Source organism: Hypanus sabinus, chromosome 26, assembly GCF_030144855.1.
Source record: "Hypanus sabinus isolate sHypSab1 chromosome 26, sHypSab1.hap1, whole genome shotgun sequence".
Classification (NCBI taxonomy): Eukaryota; Metazoa; Chordata; class Chondrichthyes; order Myliobatiformes; family Dasyatidae; genus Hypanus; species Hypanus sabinus.
The window spans coordinates 3,762,583-3,773,138 of NC_082731.1; the positions used below are offsets into that span (position 1 = coordinate 3,762,583).

Below are 10,556 nucleotides of genomic sequence, written 5' to 3' on the forward strand. Positions count from 1 at the left end.
AAAGAAGAAACATATAAATTAGCCAAAAAAAAAGCGGCACACCTGAGGACTGGGAGAAATTCAGAGACCAGCAGAGGAGGACAAAGGGCTTAATTAGGAAAGGGAAAAAATATTATGAGAGAAAGCTAGCAGGGAACATAAAAACTGACTGTAAAAGCTTTTATATATACGTGAAAAGAAAAAGATTAGTCAAGACAAATGTAGGTCCTCTACAGTCAGAAACAGGTGAATTGATCATAGGGAACAAAGTCATGGCAGACCAATTGAATAACTACTTTGGTTCTGTCTTCACTAAGGAGGACATAAATAATCTTCCGGAAATAGTAAGGGACCGAGGGTCCAGTGAGATGGAGGAACTGAGGGAAATACATGTTAGTAGGGAAGTGGTGTTAGGTAAATTGAAGAGTTTAAAAGCAGATAAATCCCCAGGGCCAGATGGTCTGCATCCCAGAGTGCTTAAGGAAGTAGCCAAGAAATAGTGGATGCATTAGTGATAATTTTTAAAAACTCCTTAGATTCTGGATTAGTTCCTGAGGATTGGAGGGTGGCTAATGTAACCCCACTTTTTAAAAAAGGAGGGAGAGAGAAACCGGGGAATTATAGACCGGTGAGTCTGACATCGGTGGTGGGGAAAATGTTAGAGTTGGTTATCAAGGATGTGATAACAGCACATTTAGAAAGAGGTGAAATCATCGGACAAAGTCAGCATGGATTTGTGAAAGGAAAATCATGTCTGATGAATCTTATAGAATTTTTTGAAGATTTAACTAGTAGAGTGGATAGGGGAGAGCCAGTGGATGTGGTATTTTTAGATTTTAAAAAGGCTTTTGACAAGGTCCCACAGAGGAGATTAGTGTGCAGACTTAAAGCACACAGTATTGGGGGTAAGGTATTGATGTGGATAGAGAATTGGTTGGCAGACAGGAAGCAAAGGGTGGGAGTAAATGGGACCTTTTCAGAATGGCAGACAGTGACTAGTGGGCTACCACAAGGCTCAGTGCTAGGACACCAGTTGTCTACAATATATATTAATGATTTAGACGAGGGAATTAAATGCAGCATCTCCAAGTTTGAGGATGACACAAAGCTGGGCGGCGGTGTTAGCTGTGAGGAGGATGCTAAGAGGATGCAGGGTGACTTGGATAGGTTAGGTCAGTGGGCAAATTCATAGCAGATGCAATTTAATGTGGATAAATGTGAGGTTATCCACTTTGGTTGCAAGAACAGGGAAACAGATTATTATCTGAACGGTGGCCGATTTGGAAAAGGGGAGATGCAACGAGACCTGGGTGTCATTGTACACCAGTCATTGAAGGTGGGCATGCAGGTACAGCAGGTGGTGAAAAAGGCAAATGGTATGTTGGCATTTATAGCAAAAGGATTTGAGGGCAGGAGCAGGGAGGTTCTACTACAGTTGTACAAGGCCTTGCATACGTAGAATATTGTGTGCAGTTTTGGTCCCCTAATCTGAGGAAAGACATTCTTGCCATAGAGGGAGTACAGAGAAGGTTCACCAGATTGATTCCTGGGATGGCAGGACTTTCATATGAAGAAAGACTGGATCGACTAGGCTTATACTCACTGGAATTTAGAAGATTGAGGGGGGATCTTATTGAAAGATATAAAAATCTAAAGGGTTTGGACAGGCTAGATGCAGGAAGATTGTTTCCGATGTTGGGGAAGTCCAGAACAAGGGGTCATAGTTTAAGGATAAAGGGGAAGCCTTTTAGGACCGAGATGAGGAAAAACTTCTTCACACAGAGAGTGGTGAATCTGTGGAATTCTCGGCCACAGGAAACAGTTGAGGCCGGTTCATTGGCTATATTTAAGAGGAAGTTAGATATGGCCCTTGTGGCTAAAGGGATCAAGGGGTATGGAGAGAAAGCAGGTACAGGACTCTGAGTTGGATGATCAGCCATGATCATACTGAATGGCGGTGCAGGCTCGAAGGGCTGAATGGCCTACTCCTGCACCTATTTTCTATGTTTTTATTTCAAGGGGAATAGAATATAAAAGCAGGGAAATAATGCTGAACCTTTATAAGGCACTGGTCAGGCTACATTTAGAGTATTGTCAAAAGCTTTGGGCTCCATATCTCAGAAAGGGTGTTGTCATTGGAGAGAGTTCAGAAGAAGTTCACGATGATGATTCAGGGAATGAAGGGGTTAACATATGAGGAGCGTTTGGCAGCTTTGGACCTGTACTCACCGGAATTTAGAAGAATGCGTGGGGATCTCATTGAAACCTACTGAATGTTGAAAGGACTAGATAAGGTCGATGTGGGGATGTTTCCTCTGGTGGGGGTATCCAGAACTAGAGGGCACAGCTTCAAAACTGAGGGGCAACCTTTTGAACAGAGGTAAGGAGTAGATTTTTATTCAGAGAGTAGTGAATCTGTGGAATGTTCTGCCACAGACTGTGGTGGAGGCTGAGTCCGTGGGTATAGTTAGAACAGAAGTTTCCTGATCAGTCAGTGCATCAAAGGATATGGTGAGAAGGCAGGTGTATGGGGTTGAATGGGATCCGGGATCAGCCATGATTGGAATGGGGAGCAGACTCAATGGGCTGAATGGCCTAATTCTGCTCTTAAGTCTTATGGTCTAAAAGCAAGGATGTAATCTGAGGCATAATACGGTGTTAGTCAGACCACATTTGGAATATTGTGAGAAATTTTGCACCGCGTATCTAAGGACAGATGTTGAAAAAGATTGAAAGGAGGTTCACAAGGATGATCCCAGGAGCATACGCAGAGGGTTTGGTGTTTCTGGGTCTGTACCTGATGGAATTCAGAAGGATCTCATTGAAACCTAATGAATACTGAAAGGCCAGGGTAACATGGATGTTGCCATCAGGAGCAGAGCCCAGGAACAAAGGGTGCACCTCAGAATAAGGGGGTGTCCCTTTAAAACTGAGATGACAAGGAATTTCTTGAGCCAGATGGTAGTGAATCTGTGAAATTTGTTACCACAGTGGGCTACGGGCATCAAGTCATTGGGTATATTTAAGACAGAGATCGATTGGTTAAGGGGAGAGGTGTGAGAATGGGGTTGAAAAAATATCAACCATGATTGAATGATGGAGTAGACTCAGTGGGCCGAATGGCCTAATTATGCTCCTATTCATTATGATCTTAATGAAGGCAAATGATTTATATTTCATTGTGACTTGACTGAATGTTTTGGGTTTTATGAGTAGGGGCTTTAAAAACAACACAAGGCAAAGGGAGTTCATGGGCACTGTAAGAAATAGAACTACTTCAGACATTTTTAAGAATTTCACCTAGCCCATAATAGGCCAAGAGGAAGCTGTCTCATCATTTCCCTCTCCTCTCTATACTGGATTTCTCTCCTCTCCACTCAGTCCTGATGCAGGATTGAAACGCTGATAATCCCTTCCCCCCACAGATGCTGCTCGACCCACTGAGTTTGTTTGTTATTGCAGATTCCAGCATCTGCAGTCTCGTGTGTCCTGTTCTTTTATTTATCTGACTCAATCCCACGTGATGCCTGGAATTAGCTCAGCAGGCTTGGACTGGATTCAACATTGCGTCACATTCCACATCTGCAACCACTGAGGAATGTGTCCAGGGGTTGACTGTGCCTGAACACACACTATAGAAGGCAAACTCAGCAAGCCCATGGTATTTCATCTGCTTTATCGAAGACTTAGCAAGTTAGTAATTCCAAAACCTCTAAACACCAAGTAGCATTCCAGAATTCTGTAATTGGACAGAGTGATGCAGTTACTTTTTATTAACCAGGGCATGCATTGGCCACAATTGATGAGGGCTGTGCATTATTCACTATTAATCCGAGTGTGCTTTGCTCACCATTAGTGAGGGGTACACATTGTTCACCATTAGAGCGTAATAAAGACACACAAAATGCTGGAGGAACTCATCAGGCCAGGCAGCACCTATGGAGAAGAGTCAACGTTTCAGGCCAATATCATTCATCAAGACTTTAATGAGGGGTGTGCATTATTCATCACGAGAGTGCATTCTCGCTTTGACTGTCAAAACTTGGAGGAACATCAAGAACTCCCACAGATCCTGATGATCCTACAATTTCAGTCCCTGAAGCTGACGAGCTTCAGGAGGGTGGACCCAGGAAAAGCATCTGGGCCGGATGGGTTCCTGGCCATGTACTAAATACCTATGCAGATCACCTGGCTGGTGTGTTCACTGAGATCTTTAACCTCTTGCTCCAGCAGTGTGTTGTAACCACCTGTTTCAGGCAGGCTCCATCTTGCCTACAGGAGCAACAGGTTTTTCAGCAGATGCCATCTCACTGGCTAAGTCTAAGCCTTGTCTATTCTCCTAATCTGTCTAAGTCCTTCTGCAGCCTGTTTCCTCAGCACTGCTTGATCCTCCACCAATCTTTGTATCATCCCTGGCAACAAACCCATCTATTCCTGCATCTAAATCATTGACATACAGCATAAAAAGAAGTGATTCCAACATCAACTGGAGGAACTCAGGCAGCACCAATGGAGAAGAATAAACAGTCAACATTTCAGGCTGACATCCTTCATCAAGACTTTAATGAGAGTGTGCGTTATTCACCATGAGAGTGCATTCTCACTGACAGTCAGGGTGAGCTGCTTGAGTAACGCAGGGGAGGGGAGTAAACCGTGAATTGGAGAACTGTGCTAACTAATTGTGAGTAACAGGTGCTTGATTAATGGAGCCTGAAGCAATGCTGAGTAATGCACATTCTGATAAATGGTAATCTGTGACTCACCGTCCCTCTTCACCAAACCCTTCCACCCCCCCACCCCCACCCCAGGAACGTTTTCAGGGGTTGAACCTAGAAGGCAAATTCTACAAAGTTCTACTCAGCTCATTACTATCTCTTCTTTTTATTGCAGACTCCACTAACTTACAGCCTGCACATGTCCAAACACAGCCAGAGTTGTGAATGCACTAAACACCATATCTGCTCACAGTGAATCAATGATCAATTGCTTAACATTCATCACAGCTAATAACTGATTTATTAATCAGGAGGTATTCATTGTTCACCATTACTCTGTTAGTTATTGATCTATTAATCATTGCTGTTCATCGTTTAACATTCATCAGATCTGTCATTTGGTCACCATTATCTTTTCGATATCTGGAATCATAGGCAGAATTAGGTTTTAATATCACTGGCTGTGAAATTTGTTGTTATGTGGCAGCAGTACATTGCAATATTAATGAAAACTATAAATTACAATAAGAAATATATATAAAAATAAAGTTAAATAAGTAGTGTGTAAATAGATGAAAAAAATATTGAAGTAGTATTCATAGGTTTATTGTTCTTTCAGAAATCCAATGATGGAGAGGAAGAAGCTGTTCCTTAAACTCTGAGTGTGTGTCTTCAAGCTCCTGTACCTCCTCCTTGATGGTAGCAATGAGAAAAGGGCATGTCCTGGGTGATGGGGGTCCATAATGATGGATACCACCTTTTTGAGACACCACCTTTTGAAGACGTTCTGGATGTTGGGGAGGTTAGTGCCCATGATGGAGCTGGTTGAGTTTACAACTTTCTGCAGATTTTCCAATCTTGTACAGTGGCCCCTCCACACCAAACAGTGATGCAATCAGTTAGAATGCTCAAATTTATATAGATGTACATCTGTAGGAATTTGAGAGTGACTTTGGTGACATACCAATTCTCCTCAAATAGCTGCTGCCTCTTTTTAATTGCATTAATATGTTGGGAGCAGCATAGATCCTCAGAGATGTTTACACCCAGAAACTAGAAACTGCTCACCCTTTCCACTTCTGATCCCTTGATGAGGATAGGTGTGTATTCCCTCAATTTCCCCTTCCTGAAGTCCACAATCTATTTTGGTCTTACTGACATTGAGTGCAAGGTTGTTTCTGTGACACCAGTCAACCAGCTGATCTATTGCTCCTCGTCACTGTCTGAAATTCTGCCAGCAATAGTTATGTCATTGGCAAATTTAAAGATGGTGTCTGAGCTGTACCTAGCCACACCAACATGGATGTAGAGAGAGCAGAGCAGTGGGCTAAACATGCACCATTGTTGATTATCAGCAAGAAAGAGGTGGTATTTTTAATCTGCATAGATTGTGGTCTCCCTGTGAGGAAGTCAAGGATCCGGCTGCAGAAGGAGGTACGGAGGCCCAGGTTTTGGAGCTTGTTGGTTAGAATGTGTAGAACACTGAGGTGTAATCAATAAACAATAGGTATTACTATTGTCCAGGTCGAGTGGAGAGCCAATGAGATTGCTTCTGCTGTAGACCTATTATGGCAATAGGCAAATTGCAGTGGGTTCAGGCAGGAGTTGATTCTAACTTTGACCTACCTCTCAAAACACTTTATCACAGCAGATGTGAGAGCCACTGGGCAAACGATGTTGAGATGGCTCACCCTGTTCTTCTTGGGCTCTGGTATGATTGTCTCCCCTTGAAGCAGGGCGACGGCAGCAGTGAGAGACTGACGATGCCCTTGAACACCCCCGCCAGGTGGTTGGCGCAGGTTTTCAGAGCCCTACCAGGTACACCATCAGGACCTGACACCTTGAAAGTTGTTCCCATGTCGACCTCCAAGACAGCGATCACAGGGTCACCAGGATCCACACAGGGTATAGTTTTGTTCTCCCTTTTATAGCGAGCATAAAAGGTGTTGAGCTCATCTGGTGGTGAAGCATCACTACCATTCACGATGTTGGGTTTCACTTTGTAGGAAGTAATGGCCTGTAAACCCTGCCTGAGCTGATGTGCATCTGATTCAGTCTCTACCTATATTGGAATTAAATTGGAGTTATTAACTTCAAACATTCTGCATAATCATTCAAAGAGCTGTATAACTCATCTCCTTCTACCTTAGGCCACAAACTTATCAATCACCCATGCTGTGGACACTTTCTGCTAGCCCAAGATCTGTATGTTCCACGACCACTGGCATTGGTGTGTAAATGTAGGAGGGGACTATGTTGAAAAATAAATGTGCTAGGTTTTCTAAAATTGACTCCTTCTACCTTAGGCCATGAACTTATCAATCACCCCTCGTAGTTCTAGATAACCAATCTTGAATGTCACAGATCTAGCCCTCAACAGACTATAAATCTCCTGGTTCATCTATGACTTTTGGTTTGGGTATGTCCGGAATGTTCTTGAAGACAAGCTTTCATCCACTCAGGTCCTGATGAAGTCAATGACAACTGTGGCGTATTCATTCAGGCTCGAAGATGAATCCTTGAATATTGTCCTGTCGACTGACTCAAAGCAATTCTGTGAGTACTCCTCCACCTCCCTTGCCCATGCTTTCTTGGTCCTCACCACTGGTGCTACAGTCTCTTGTCCATGCCTATACTCTGGGAGTAGAAGTTCAGCCAGGTGATCGGACTTTCCAAAGTGTGGATGAGAGATGGAACATGGTGGTATAACAGTGAGAGTTAGTTCTTCTGATTTCACAGGTAATATATTGGTGGCAATTGTTCAGAGTCTTTTTCAATCTGGCCTGGTTGAAAAGATAGGCAAGGCATCTGGGTGTGCAGCTTTGTGCTCAGTTTCTCCAATGCCTGCCTGACGTTGGCCTGATGTGGAATGTACACTGTAACCAGGATGATGGCAGAAAACTCCCTTGGCAGATAAAAAGGATGAAATATGATCACTGGATGTTCCGGGTTGGATGAGCAGGACTTTGAGAGAACCACTATGAGTTAATCATAAAGCATACTCCACCTCCTCTACCTTTAAAAGACTGAGCTGTTTTGTCTTTGTAGAGAATGGTGAATCCATCTGAAATGGTGGGGGAGAGCCATGTTTCCTTGAAGTAAAGTACACAGCAGTCAGAGATGTCTCTCTGGAGCAGCAATCTTGCTCTGAGATCTTCAGATTTATCTTGAGAGACTGTACATTCACCAGTAGGACAGTCAGGACTGGAAGTCTAAGGCCTCTGGATTTCAAACATACCAGAAGTGTAGCATCCCAGCTCCTGTGTTGTTAAAGGGGAACTGCACTTGAGACAGGAGTCTGCCATCTGAGGTTCATTAATTTTGAGTACTGATAGATATTTTAAACATCCTAAGATGACATTGCTTACTGAATCTATGGCTGTGCCAGGATTTCAGCTGTAGTGGTCCTAAATGTGAATTTTTAATGATTCCAATTGGAGCTACATGCATACAATCACTAATAAATGGTGCCGTTGTAGGCTTTTTTTTCAATAGCTGGACACCTCTGGCAAGGCCACTATTTGTTGCCCTACATAATTGCCCCTGAGGGGTTGGGGTGAGTAGCTTTCTTGAGCCCCCACAATTCTTCTGTTGAAGGGATTTCCAGAATTGTTGAGGAGGGAGTACTAGGACCCAGACTGGTGATATATTTGCAAGTCAGGGAACCTGTAGTACTTAATAGTAAAATCTACAGCTTCAGGGAATTCTCCACCCATTTGTGATATTGGTTCAGCTTGTTTGTTTCATTTTCCCTCTGGAGTGGAGGACTTGCTCTGCATTTCACAACTCCCATATAGTTTCGTATAGTTTATATTCTCACACGAACTGCTTTCTTTCACTCACTGACCTGATAATCTTGTTTACAACTTACCTCAGACTCACCCCAGTGTTACTGTATCAGAAACACGCCCACCCCTCAATGACCACCTTCCCTGCAGCTTAATAATCTCCCAATTCTGACAAAGGATCTTTGACACAAAATATTAACTCTGTTTCTGTTCCCACACATCAAAGTGCAAAGTAAATTTATCATCAATGTACATAAATGTCACTATATACAACCCTGATATTCATTTACTTGTGTGTATTCACAGTAAGTACAACAAGTACAGTGGAATCAATGGCAGGCTGCACCCAGCAGGATGGACAAAAAGCAGTGTGCAAAAGACATCAAACTGTGTAGATACTAAAGTGAAAAAATATAATAATAAAAAATAAGCAAGAAATATCAAGAATGTGAATGAAGAGTCCTTGAAAGTGAATCCATTGGTTGTGGAACAAGTGAAGTTGAGTAAATTAATCCCCTCTGGTTCAAGAGCCTGATGGTTGAGGGGTAATAACTGTTCCTGAACCTGGTGATGTGGGTCCTGAAGCTCCTGTACCTTCTTCCTGAGGCAGCAGTGAGAAGAGAGCAAGGCCTGAGTGGTGATGGTCCCTGATGAAGCAAGCAGCTTTCCTGTGACATCGCTCTGTGTAGATGTGCTCAGCGATGAAGAGCACATCTTACTTTTGATGGACTGGGCTATATCCATTTCTTTTTGTAGGATTTTCCATTCAAGGGCATTGGTGTTTCCATACCAGGCTGTGATGCAACCTGTCAATGTACTCTCCACCACACATCTATAGAAGTTTGCCAAAGTCTTAGATGTCATGCCAAATCTTCACAAACTCATAAGAAAATAGAGGTTCTGCCGTGCTTTCTTTGTAATTGATCTTGTATACTGGGTCCAGGACAGGTCCTCTGAAATAATAACACTGAGGAGTTTAAAGTTACTGTCCCTCTCCACCTTTGATGAGGACTGGTTCCTGATATTGAGGATAGGTGGTCTGACTCTCTTGTTGGAAATTGTCATTTCCTGGCACTCCTGTCGCGCACATTGGCAGCATGGCTGGCAATCCGGGTTCAATTCCACCCCAGTTTGTATGTTCTCCTCGTGAACATGTGGGGTTCCTCCACGTGTTTCGCCTGCTCCTTTAAACCAACCAAGTCCTGGTTTCCCACTACAATCCCTAGAACATTTATTATTTATTATACACTATAATAAAACTTTTTATGCATCTAAAAATTGAATAGAAAGTGTATTGGAATACAAAGAGCAGTTACCTCTTGTAATCAGAAAAATCTACCAGTCCAGCACCAGCAAAGTCCTGAAGGTGCTGGATTATCAGAGGTTAATTGTCGCATATGGTACAGAGCAGATTCAGAATCAGGTTTATTATCCCTGACTTATGCTGTGAAAGTTATTGAGTTATGACAGCCATACGGTGCAAGACATAAAAAATTACAGTACTATGAGTTCTGACAAATAAATAAATAATGCGAGAGGAATAGCAGGATAGGGTACATGAACAGTTCAGAAATCTGACAGTGGCAGGAAGAAACTGCTCCTAAGATGTTAAATGTGGGTCTTGATGGTAGCACTGAGAAGAAGGCATGTCTCAGGTGGCGAATGGCCTTAATGATGGGTGTCTCTTCTGACTCTCGAAGATGTTCTCAGTGGTGGGTGAGGACGGTTGTGCCAGTGATGGAGCTGGTTGAGTCTGCAGCTCTGCAGCCTCTTTCGAGTGCATTGGGACCTCCATACCAGGCAGTGAATACACTCCACAGTACAGCTGTAGAAATGTGCTAGAACTTGTAGTGACATACCAAATCTTCTCAACTCCTAATGAAATATAGCATCTGGCCTGCCTTTTTCATGATTGTATCAATGGGCCCAGGATAGACTCTGAGGTATTGAACCCAGAGCCTGAAGTTTATATATACGATCGTTCACCCAGGAGATCGTGAACAAGTTATGCCTTTGGTTTAGTATTGTGTGATGAAAAGGTGAATTATTAATCACGTACTTCAGGAGAATGATC

At 43.0% G+C, this 10,556-nt stretch overlaps 1 protein-coding gene across 1 annotated transcript in view; it reads left to right on the plus strand.

The window, feature by feature from the left end:
- The window catches only part of sdhaf1 (succinate dehydrogenase complex assembly factor 1), a 31,141-nt gene extending 21,451 nt beyond the window's left edge, over positions 1-9,690 (plus strand). Inside the window, exon 2 of the transcript XR_009508120.1 lies at positions 5,314-9,690. The gene's annotated coding sequence lies outside the window, so the exon portion shown is untranslated. The remainder of the gene's footprint in view (positions 1-5,313) is intronic.
- The last annotated feature ends 866 nt before the right edge of the window (positions 9,691-10,556 follow it).